The sequence below is a fragment of the Melanerpes formicivorus genome, unplaced genomic scaffold, assembly GCF_026170545.1.
Source record: "Melanerpes formicivorus ecotype bairdi unplaced genomic scaffold, bMelFor1.0.p_v2 SCAF_145, whole genome shotgun sequence".
In the NCBI taxonomy this organism is placed as follows: Eukaryota; Metazoa; Chordata; class Aves; order Piciformes; family Picidae; genus Melanerpes; species Melanerpes formicivorus.
In genome coordinates, this window is record NW_027142497.1 from 494,371 (window position 1) to 506,498 (window position 12,128).

A 12,128-nucleotide genomic window follows, 5' to 3' on the forward strand; every position below is an offset into this window, starting at 1 on the left:
ACCCGAGGAGGATTTCTGTGTTGCTTCCTTTTTGTAAATTTTTGTATAATATTGTAAATACTGTATATTTTGTATATATTCATTGCATTTCATTATTGCTTGTAAAATACAGCTTCATTCGCTTCTCCAGCTGAGTTCAGCTGAGCTTTTTGTTGATGTTGGTGGGTTAAACCATCACAGTACAACAAAAAACAATTGGCACCCAATGTGGGGCTCGGAATAATTGCCTTCCACACACAGGGCAAGATTTGCTTGATTTATTTCTGCTCAGATCAGGGAAGCGAACACAAAGGTGTTGTAGATTCTTAGACATCTGATCTTTTCGGCTTTAAGTGTTATTGCTTACAAATATTTGGTCGTATTCCTTTGTGACAAGCTAGGCAGAAATCTGATGTATAAATTATACTTGTGGTTTAAGTATAAAATTCAGCTTCTCTATGATCGATTTTTGGGGTTTTTGGCTTAAGAGATACAGGAATGTGGTGGCTACAACACTCCCTAATGAGATATATGAGTTTAAAATCCCAGTAGGTGAGAGAGTAATTCTAAGTGATGGCTGGGATCCAAAGGTGATTTATTTGGTGTGTGCAATCCTGCTGTCGGTGATAATTAACGTGTTCTTGTCAGTAGCTCTGATACGTGAGAGAAAGGTATCTAAGGCCTGTTTCATTTTTAAACACAGACCTAGGTGGATGAGATAGAGTTCTAACTCGAATCCAGAGAGTTCTAGTGATGAGAAGGTAGGGGAAACAGTTAGAGCTTGTGATGATTATACTGGTGATTTGTGTTAAAATTATAAGACTTAGAGTGCACTGGGATTAAGGGTCAGGATCTTGTGAGGATACTGTCTGGTTAATTGGAGACATCACGGCTGAGAAGGAGCTGTCTTAAAGATAAACATTCAGAACTAGGAATTTGTTTTCTTCAGATAAGAAGCCTGCACAATTGGGCATGCGTGAAAGTGGATGCTTTGACCCTTACCACACTGAATGTAGGGAGAAGGGATTTGACCACCTATTCTAAGACTCATTATCATACGCCTGCCTTCTATTTAGCATAAGTTTGCTTATGTAGATGATGGAACTATATAAGATGAAGAAAACTATTGTAAGGTTGCTTTTTGGGTGAAGTTTTGTACCCTCACATGCCCAACCGGTTGCTTTGCTTGCTTTTATTGCCTTTTTACGATCTTTTAGTGCCAATAAATCTGTTACCAAAAACTTTTACCTGGAGTCATCTATAACAGAGCTAAACAGGCAATCGGTAAGGCAGCTTTGAACAGTGCTATCGGTGATTCTGGCAATCAGCCAGCGGCAGCTCCTAAGATGGCGGCCGCAATGTCCTCGGCAGCCATTAGAGAGGCAAAATCATTTCCTTCTTCATCGGCAGGACCGGAAGTGGCCTCTGCAGCAGCTGCTTTGTCTCAAAACCTGTCAGTTTCTGTTAAGCCTGCTGTGAATTCAAACACAGCTCCAATTAAGCAAGTAGCAGCTTTGGATAGGAGAGGAAGATGCATAGCTGATCCAACAGCTGACAGGGAGAGCAGCAAGATTCCTCTGCTGGTGAGGGACCTTCTGTTAAAAAAGATCCTGCTGAGGAGGAAGAGAAGGTTTGTCTTAAAGATATAGCTGAGTTACTGAGACCATCAATGGGGGCGATGCGGGGCAGAATACAGGTCCTGGTAAGACAGCAGCTAATGGAGGTGCTTCTGAGCTTAAAGAGATCCTTAGGAGAATGGCAGCAGGAACATGGGGACAACATGTTCAGGAAGATGAGACAGATGAGGAAAAAGATGACATTCAGCACGCTAGCGCCCCCTGCCAGGAGATAAAGCATGTGAGGAAGGATTACATCAGAGCAGAGAATGAGCCAGTTCTAGCTTGGCTTGGCAGATGTTTCGATACAGGTGCACCAGCTCTAATAGTGGGAGACAAGTCAGCATCTCAGCTAGGCACTCTCTCGAAGGATAGTGGAATAGATAGACATCTAGGCAGGTGTCTCAGTAAGGTTTCTCTGTGGACACGCCTTTTATTGGCAGCTCTTATGAGATACCCATCCCGAGATGACCTTCCATGGAATCCTAAACCCTGGAATACCATGGAGGAGGGAATTAAGTGTCTGAGAGAATTTGCCATTAGGGAAGTACTCTATGGTAATCATGGTGTCCTGAATCCTGATGAAATTCCTGTGGGAACAGGCCTTGCTAAAAAGCTCATCAAGCTTGCTCCTCCTACTTATGCTACTATTCTGGCAAGCAGAATTGTGGCAAGAAATTATGGTGGAGCTCCTCCTAGGGTTGGCCAATTCACTGATCAAATGAGACAATTGGAGGATAGCATGACACGTGTTTCTTTGGTTTCAGCCATTGAAACTCTGTCTGGTGTGATAAAGAATTGCATGAAAGAGATGAAGGAGGAATTAAAAAAATCCATATCCCAGTTGGTACAAGGAAATAATTCCAATTCTTACTCCAGATGGATACAAGTTTCAGCTGTTAGAAACAGACGTCCTCTAAAAAGGTCATTCCAAAACAGATCAAACCAAAACAGACCACACTGGTATTAACAACAACTTCTCTGCTCTTTCTCTTGTCCCTTTTGTGTCCAAGGGGGATAAGGAGGGGAGCAGGGGAGGGGAGAAGCTGTAGCAGCTCCCACAGTTTTTATCCTAGGGGGTTCTTGTGCTGTTTATCAATTGTAAATAGCTGTAAATATTGTAAATACTGTATATTTTGTACATATTCATTTCATTTCATTGCAGATTGTAGTTTTGCTTGTAAATACAGCTTCATTTGCTTCCAACTGGGCTGGGCTGGCAAGCAGGATAGCTTCCAACTCCTCTTGTTTGTTGCCCATGCTGCGTGTATTGGTGTAGAGACACTTCAGCTGGGCTGACAGCCATGTCACCTTTTTAGAGGGGCGCTCCACTGTTCCCTCAAGGTGCTTCATGGCAGCTACCCTCCTGTCTCCTATTACCTCGGAGGCCCTTGGTTCAGCTCTGTAAGACCTTGCTGCAGTGTTCACAGAATGCTTCAGTGCAACAGTTTGGAGGCCTTTGCTATCACCCCATCCTTCCAGCCCTCATGTGTCATCCTGCCACTTGCCACAGACAATTTTGATATTGTCGTCAGCTCCCATCTCAAGTTAAATGGCAGACTGAAGGTTATCCTTAGGCTTGTCTCTAGTGCATGAGGTTAACCCCCTCCACCTTTGAGCCTAGTCTAAAGCCCTTTCAACAAGCCCTGACAACTCATGTGCCAGGATCTTTCTCCCCCTCTGAGACAGATAAACTCCATCCATTGCTAGCAGACCTGGTGCCATAGAAAGTTCCCCAAGATTAAAACCCCCAAAATTCTTTTGGTGGCACCAGCCTCTGAGCCACTTGTTAATCATACCTGATTTCCTGTTCCTTTCAGTATTCCTTCCTGCAACTAAGGGTATTGATGAAAAAATTACTTGTGCCACAAATCCCTCAACCATTTTCCCCAGTGCCTTGAAGTCCTTTTTGATTGATTTTGGACTTTTGGTTTCAACCTCATTGCTTCCCACCTGCGTAACTATCATGGGATAATAAGCAGAGGACTGTACCAGTCTAAGTAGCCTTCTGGTAACATTTCTGACCCAGGCCCCAGGGAGGCAGCATACTTCCCTGTGGGAAGGATCTGGCGGGCATATGGGGCCCTCTGTTGCCTCAGAAGGGAATCACCAATAACAATTACCCTCCTCTTTTTTATAATATAGAATAGAATTAACCAGGTTGTAAAAGACCTTCGAGATCATCGACTCCAACCTATCACCCAACACCATCTGATCAACTAAACTAAGGCTCTAAGTGCCTCATCCATTATCTTTTTAAACACCTCCAGTGATGGCGACTCCACCACCTCCCTGGGCAGCACATCCCAATGGCCAATCACTCTTTCTGTGAAGACCTTCTTCCTCACCTCCAGCCTAAACCTCCCCTGGCACAGCTTGAGACTGTGTCCTCTTGTTCTGGTGCTGGGTGCCTGGGAGAAGAGACCAACCCCCACCTGGCTACAACCTCCTTTCAGGTTGTTGTAGACAGTAATAAGGTCTCCTCTGAGCCTTCTCTTCTCCAGGCTAAGTAACCCCAGCTCCATCAGGCTCTTCTCATAGGGCTGTGCTCCAGACCCCTCCCCAGCTTTGTTGCCCTTCTCTGGACACCTTCCAGCATCTCAACATCTTTCCTAACCTGAGGAGCCCAGAACTGGACACAGGACTCAAGGTGTGGCCTAACCAGTGCTGAGCCAAGGGGCAGAATGACCTCCCTGCTCCTGCTGGCCACACTGTTCCTGATGCAGGCCAGGATGCCCTTGGCCTTCTTGGCCCCCTGGGCACACTGCTGGCTCATGTTCAGCCTACTGTCGACCACTACCCCCAGGTCCCTCTCTGCCTGGCTGCTCTCAGCCACCCTGACCCCAGCCTGTGGCACTGCCTGGGGTTGCTGTGGCCAATGTGCGGAACCTGGCACTTGGGTATGTTCAATCTCCTGCCCTTGGCCTCTGCCCATCTGTGCAGCCTGGCAAGGTCCCTCTGCAGAGCTCTCCTACCCTCTAACAGATCAACTCCTGCCCCCAGCTTGGTGTCATCAGCAAATTTACTGATGATCGACTCAATGCCCTCATGCAGATCATCGATGAAGATATTAAAGAGCACAGGGCCCAGCACTGATCCTTGGGGCACACCACTAGTGCCTGGCTGGCAGCTGGATGTGGCACCATTCACCGCCTCTCTGGGCTCAGCCCTCCAGCCGCTTCCTAATCCAGAGCAGAGTGCTGCTGTCCAACCAACCCAAGGGGTGATCTCTGCTGAGGGACCTGGCCCAATGTACTGGGTCACGCTAGAAACTGGGCACATTCAGTGTATCCCACAGCAAAACAACCCTGGGTGAGAGGGGATAAACTCAGAGGGGTAACACAAATAGTTGTAATATAGTCACTGTATAATAGTTATAAGTTGTTCTGAGTTTTTTCCCTCCTAGTTTAATAACAACCTAGGGCCCAGGATTCAATATGAACCCACTGCACACAAGCACCAACCCAGAGGATTTCTGCATCATCTCACCTGCACCTGTTCCTGATGCCCTACAGCAACAGACTGTTCCTGATTCTCCCCTTCAAAGACAAATACTGTTTCCTGGTTCCTGATTCTTCTCCGGATCCCTGCCCAGCGCAAGCACCACCTGCATCAACCAGCACCGGAGAGAGAGAGACTGCCCTGAGAGAGAGACAGCTGGGATAAAGAAGGACTTGCATCAAGAACTCTAATACAACATTTTTCACAACTGGATAAAGGGACTGTGACAGGAAAGTGGAAGTGGAACAGAGGGGTGGACCGTGCTGGGTTATACCACCTGGGGGGGGGGGCAGGGTTGCGAGAACCCTGTTTCCCCCAGCGGACAAGAAACCTGATCCAGGTGGATGTGGTTTCTCCCTCCTGGAAGGAGAGGTCCTCCGAGTCTAAGTTGATCTATTCTGCTCCCCCTTCTTGTCCAGCAAGAGCATTAAGGGGAGGGTGTGGCAACCATTCTTTCTCTTTGCTCCTGCCTCACCTGTTGGAAAGAACCCACTGCCGCAGCTGGTCTCCTGGTTATGCCATGTGGTCACATCTGATCTTCTCCCTGCCGCATCCATGCTTCTCTAAAGGACTGAAGTCCATGTACGTCAAGGGAGATTCAAGGACATCCAAATTTGGTTTGTAGATTAAACTCCAGTTAAGGCTTAAACCACCACACACACAAAAACACCCACTCAATGACCAGAAAAGCCAGAGTGAGACCCTCCTTTCCAGGGCTGTAACACCACACAGCTGTAAATGCAGTAGGCATAAATTCATGATTCTGATAGTGGGGAATAATAACTGCTGGGTCATGTTCAGCTAGCTGTCAACCAGTACCCCCAGGTCCCTTTCTGCCTGGCTGCTCCTCAGCCACTCTGGCCCCAGCCTGTACCTCTGCATGGGGTTGTTGTGGCCAAAGTGCAGCACCCAGCACATGTACTTGTTGAATGCCATCATGTTGGTCTCTGCCCATCTGTCCAGCCTGTCAAGGTCCCTCTGCAGAGCCCTTCTACCGTCTAACAGATCCACACCTGCCCCCAATTTGATATCATCTGCAAATTTACTGATGATGGACTCAATGTCCTCATCCAGATCATCAATAAAGATGTTAAAGAGCATGGGGCCCAGCACTGATCCTTGGGGCACACCACTACTGACTGGCTGCCAGCTGGATGTGGCACCGTTCACCATGGCTCAGCCCTCCAGCCAGTTCCTAACCCATCACAGTGTGCTCCTGTCCAAGCCATGGGCTGACAGCTTGGCCAGGAGTTTGCTGTGGGGGACGGTGTCAAAGGCCTTGCTGAAGTCCAGGTAGACCACATCCACAGCCTGCCCCACATCCACCAGGCGGGTCACCTGATCATAGAAGGAGATCAGGTTGGTCAGGCTGGACCTGCCCTTCCTAAATCCATGCTGACTGGGCCTGATCCCTTGGCCATCCTCTAAGTGCTGTGTGATTGCACTCAGGATGACCTGTTCCATGATCTTGCCTGGCACTGAGGTCAGGCTGACAGGCCTATAATTCCCTGGCACATCAAACCAGCCTTTCTTGTGGATGGGCACCACGTTGGCCAGCTTCCAGTCTTCTGGGACCTCTCCAGTGAGCCAGGACTGCTGAAAAATGATGGAGAGAAGCTTGGCCAGCTCATCTTAAAATCGAAGGGGTCCAGGAGAGCTGGACCTGCTTCAAGAAAGAACTGTTGAAGGCGCAGGAACAGGCTGTGCCAATGTGCCAGAAGATGAGCTGCTGGGGCAGACGGCCAGCCTGGATGGGTAATGAACTTCTAAAAGAACTAAGGAGAAAAAAGAGGGTGTATCATCTTTGGAAGAAAGGTGAGGCAAGCCATGGAATGTTTAAGGATGTTGCTAAATCATGTAGGAAGAAAATTAGGGAGGCAAAAGCTTAGACTGGCCTCTGCTGTGAAGGACAACAAAAAGTCCTTCTATAAATACATTAATAGCAAGAGGAAGGGCAAGGACAACCTCCACTCCTTGGTGAACACTGAGGGGAACGTTTTAACAAAGAATGAGGAAAAGGCAGAGATACTTAACACCTTCTTTGCCTCAATTTTTACTAGCAGGACAGAATGTCTTCCAGACAGCTGGCCTCCAGAGCTGGCAGAAGGAGCCAGGGAGCAGCATAGTTTCCCTATGTTCCATGAGCGTGTAATTGGAGCTCTCCTCAGCCGCTTGGATCCCCACAAGTCCATGGGACCAGGTGGGATCCATCCTAGGGTGCTGAGAGAGCTGGCAGATGAGTCTTCTAAGCGACTCTCCATCATTTTTCATCAGTCCTGGCTCACTAGAGATGGCCCAGAAGACTGGAAGCTGGCCAACATGGTGTCCATCCACAAGAAGGGCCGGTTGGATGAGCCAGGGAATTATAGGCCTGTCAGCCTAGGAACTGGCTGGAGGGCCGAGCCCAGAGAGTGGTGGTGAATGGCGCCACATCCAGCTGATGGCCAGTCACTAGTGGTGTGCCCCAAGGATCAGTGCTGGGCCCCATGCTCTTTAACATCTTTATTGATGATTTGGATGAGGGCATTGAGTCGATCATCAGTAAATTTGCTGACGACACCAAGCTGGGGGCAGGAGTTGATCTGCTGGAGGGTAGGAGAGCTCTGCAGAGGGATCTCGACAGGCTGCACAGATGGGCAGAGGCCAAGGGCAGGAGATTGAACACATCCAAGTGCCAGGTTCTGCACATTGGCCATAGCAACCCCAGGCAGTGCTACAGGCTGGGGTCAGGGTGGCTGGAGAGCGGCCAGGCAGAGAGGGTCCTGGGGATGCTGGTTGATGGTAGGCTGAACATGAGCCAGCAGTGTGCCCAGGGGGCCAAGAAGGCCAAGGGCATCCTGGCCTGCATCAGGAACAGTGTGGCCAGCAGAAGCAGGGAGGTCATTCTGCCCCTGTACACTGCACTGAATAGGCTGCACCTCGAGTCCTGTGTCCAGTTCTGGGCCCCTCAGTTTAGGAAGGATGTTGACTTGCTGGAGCATGTCCAGAGAAGGGCAAGGAAGTTGGTGAGGGGTTTGGAACACAAGCCGTATGAGGAGAGACTGAGGGAGCTGGGGTTGCTTAGCCGAGGGAGGAGGAGACTCAGGGGTGACCTTATTGCTCTCTACAACTCCCTGAAGGGAGGTTGTAGACAGGCAGAGGTTGTTCTCTTCTCCCAAGCAGCCAGTACCAGAACAAGAGGACACAGTCTCTGGCTGCACCAAGGGAGGTTTAGGTTGGATGTTAGGAAGAAGTTCTATACAGAGAGAGTGATTGCCCATTGGAATGGGTTGCCCAGGGAAGTGGTGGAGTCACCATCACTGAAGGTGTTCAGGAGGAGACTTGATGGGGTGCTTGGTGCCATGGTTTAGTTGTTTAGGTGGGTTGGATTGGTTGATGCGTTGGACGCGATGATCTTGAAGGTCTCTTCCAACCTAGTTTATTATTATTTCATAATTTCATAGTTTCATAGTTTCATTCAGGGTTGGAAGGGACCACAAGGATCATCTAGTTCCAACCCCCCTGCCATGGGCAGGGACACCCCACACTAGATCAGGCTGGACAGAGCCTCATCCAGCCTGCTCTTAAACACCCCCAGGGACGGGGCCTCGACCACCTCCCTGGACAACCCATTCCAGGGTTTCACCACTCTCATGGTGAAGAACCTCCTCCTCACATCCAGCCTGAATCTCCCCACCTCCAGCTTCATTCCATTCCCCCTAGTCCTATCACTACCTGATATCCTGAGAAGTCCTTCCCCTGCCTTCCTGTAGGCCCCCTTCAGATACTGGAAGGCGACAATTAGGTCACCTCGGAGCCTTCTCTTCTGCAGACTGTACAGCCCCAACTCCTTCAGTCTGTCCTCATAGGAGAGGTGCTCCAGCCCTCTGATCATCCTCGTGGCCCTTCTCTGGACACGTTCCAGCACCTCCACATCCCTCTTGTAATAGGGGCTCCAGAACTGGACACAGTACTCCAGGTGGGGTCTCACCAGGGCTGAGTAGAGCGGGAGGATCACCTCCCTCGACCTGCTAGCCACACTTCTCCTGATGCAGCCCAGGATCTGATTGGCTTTGCGGGCTGCAAGTGCACACTGAGAGCTCATGTTGAGCTTTTTGTCCACCAGCACCCCCAAGTCTCTCTCTTCAGGGCTACTTTCCAGCCAGTCACTGCCCAGCCTGTATTTGTGCCTGGGATTGCCTCGACCCAGATGCAGGACCCTGCACTTGCTCTTATTGAACTTCATGAGGTTGGCCTGTGCCCACCTCTCCAGCCTGTCAAGGTCCCTCTGGATGGCCTCCCTTCCCTCCAGCGTGTCTGCTGCACCACACAGCTTGGTGTCATCAGCAAACTTGCTGAGGGTGCACTCAATGCCACTGTCCATGTCCCCCACAAAGATGTTGAATAAGATAGGTCCCAGGACTGATCCCTGAGGGACTCCACTTGTCACTGGCCTCCACTGGGACATGGAGCCATTGACAGCCACTCTTTGGGTGCGGCCATCAAGCCAGTTCCTTATCCATCTAGTGGTCCACCAATCAAACCCATGTGTCACCAGTTTGGAGACCAGGATGTGGTGCGGGACAGTGTCGAAGGCTTTGCTCAGGTCCAGGTAAACGACATCAGTTGCTCGCCCCTCATCTATTAATTTTGTCACCTGCTCATAGAAGGCCACCAGGTTGGTCAGGCAGGATTTGCCCTTGGCAAAGCCATGCTGACTGTTCCCAATCACCTCTTCACTATTCTTTTGAGCGAGTAGTGACTCCAGGAGGATCTGTTCCATGATCTTTCCAGGCACAGAGGTGAGACTGACTGGCCTGTAGTTCCCTGGTTCCTCCTTCTTGCCCTTTTTGAAGATGGGGGCAATGTTTCCCCTTTTCCAGTCTGTGGGGACTTCACCAGACTGCCAGGACTTTTGAAATATAATAGAGAGGGGTTTAGCAACCTCATCTGCCAGTTAAATTATTATCATTATTATTAAATGCATAAAAATTGTGAATAAGAGTAAAAGAGGAGAAAGATTTATGTAATTGATAAATTCACTACCTAGGCACTCATGTTCCTTGTTTGGGAAAGGAGTGTGTTAGTTTTTAGGTTGAATTAAGAATGATTACCGATGGCCTGTGTCATGGATGTGATCATCCATGGAGAAAAGAAGGTTCAGGGGAGACCTTATTGCTGTCTGCAATTACCTGAAGGGAGGTTGTAGCCAGGTGGGGGTTGGTCTCTTCTCCCAGGCACCCAGCACCAGAGGACACAGTCTCAAGCTGCACCAGAGGAGGTTTAGGGTGGATGTTAGGAAGAAGTTCTTCATAGAAAGAGTGATTTGCCATTGGGATGTGCTGCCCAGGGAGGTGGTGGAGTCACCATCACTGGGGGTGTTTAAAAAGATAATGGATGAGGCACTTAGAGCCTTGGTTTAGTTGATTAGATGGTGTTGGGTGATAGGTTGGACTCGATGATCTCAAAGGTCTCTTCCAACCTGTTTAATTCTATTCTATTCTATTCTATTCTATTCTATTCTATTCTATTCTATTCTATTCTATTCTATTCATCTGCCAGCTCTCTCAGCACCCTAGGATGGATCACATCCGGTCCCATGGACTTGTGAGGATCCAAGCGGCTGAGCAGATCTCTAACTACCTCCTCCTGGAACAGAAAGGGACATTGTGACTGAATGTTTTATAAACAACAGACAGGTCTAAACTAATTTCATTGGTGGATTGGTAGAGTACTGCCTTAAGTTTTGATTCCCGCAGAGACTTGTCTCAGTTTTGAACTTTTTCCTCCTTTCGCAGCTTGCGGCTTCTGGGCTTTCTGCCAGACTGACCTTGAGCTGATAATCCTGAGGCCTGCAAAAAAAAACCCCCACTAACAGTTTTGCTCTAATTATAACTGCTTTCAATTAACAACTGCTCTTTTTCTCTCTTTCTAACCCTTTCTGGGGAAAAAGAGGAGAGAAGGGGGTACAGGGGGGGAGCCCTCCTCCTGGCGTGGGAGGGGAATCTCATTCCTGTATTACTTTGTTGTATATTTCTGTGTATATATTGTAAATACTGTAAATTGTGTATATATATATATCCTGCAGCCCCGCTTGTAAATACAGCACATTCCTTTGCTCATCCGGCTGTGGCTTTCTTTCAAATTTTTTTTCTCCCTTCACTTACAGGGGGGGAGAAGGCTGAGGCCTTCCCCTCAACCCGCGACAATTGTAAATGCTGTAAACTGTGTATATATACCCTGCATTCCCTAAAACTGCTTGTAAATATAGCATTTCCCTTTTTGCTCCTCTGGCTGTGGCTAGCTGTGGTTAATTTTTTTTCCTTCACTTTGTCGGGGGGGGGAGAAGGCTGGGCCTTCCTTTCAAACCCACAACATATTTTTTTTTTGGCGCCCAACATGGGGCAGATAATTAGCTTGGTTTATTGCTTGCTCTAGCCGGACCAGCAAACATGAAGGTGCTTTAGATTTTTAAGCAATTGCTATTCTCAATATGTTCGGTTCTGATCTACAAGTATTGTCTGGGCCTCCTTGTTGATCATCTGCGTAAATATTTGATGCACAAAATTTATTTGTGGTTTATGTATAGACTAAGGCTCCTGTATGGCCGCTGTATGGATTTTTTCTGGCCAGCGAGATACAGGAATGTGACCTCTAGCACTCTCCCGATTGAGATAAAGGAGTTTAAGATCCCAGTAGGGGAAAGAGTAACTTTAAGTGATGGCTGCGATCCAAAGGTGATTTCTTTGATGTGTGTGAATCTGCTGCTGCTGATAGTGATTGCACATTTGCTATTTTCCTTGCGTCGGGAGAGTCGGCAGGTTGGACTTGATGATCTTTGAGGTCTCTTCCAACCTTAGGAGTACTGAAGAAAGATGTCTAAAGCGTGTTTTATTATTAAGCATAGATCAAAGAGAAGGCGGCGTAGCTCTGGGTCAGCCCCAGAGACGTCCAGTGATGAGGAGTGTGGAGAATCTGTGTCAGTTAAATGAAAACAATCAGATATTCTAAACGAATTTCATTGGTAGATTGGTAGAATGCAGTTTTAAGTTT

At 48.3% G+C, this 12,128-nt stretch overlaps 1 protein-coding gene across 3 annotated transcripts in view; it reads left to right on the forward strand.

The window, feature by feature from the left end:
* Window positions 1-12,128, forward strand: part of KCMF1 (potassium channel modulatory factor 1) — a 237,995-nt gene that overhangs the window by 119,975 nt on the left and 105,892 nt on the right. The window lies entirely within an intron of this gene.